The sequence below is a fragment of the Rhea americana genome, unplaced genomic scaffold, assembly GCF_003343005.1.
Source record: "Rhea americana isolate MKP2758 unplaced genomic scaffold, rheAme1 scaffold_38, whole genome shotgun sequence".
Taxonomy (NCBI): Eukaryota; Metazoa; Chordata; class Aves; order Rheiformes; family Rheidae; genus Rhea; species Rhea americana.
This window is the reverse complement of record NW_028186512.1, coordinates 2,694,554-2,694,928: the sequence shown is the minus strand read 5'-3', so window position 1 is coordinate 2,694,928 and position 375 is coordinate 2,694,554.

Sequence of the window (375 nt, the reverse complement as noted above, 5' to 3'; positions counted from 1 at the left end):
GCCATTAAACTTGAGGGGATTTTCAAGGGACGAACTTGAAAAGCGATTTGGTTGCTACTGTGGATTTTGTATTCCCTTTAACAATCTTGTATTTAACCTTCCATCAGAGAGTTTATTTCTGCTTTGACCAGGTTCACGACTTCAGCCTCTGGGAGCTTATCACCAAGCTGCTGGATCAAATTTTTGGGACCAAGAAAGCACTTCGATCACACCTGATTTGGAAGGACCTGCTCAGAGAGCGCTGGGGAGTCCTTTCCACCCTGACCCTGGGGCTGCCGCCCGCAACGGCAACGCTTTCCGTTATGGGCAGGGCGCGCAGCAACGGCGACACCGCGTAACGGCCGTAACGGTCTGGCGCGCTTTGCCCGCCCCGCC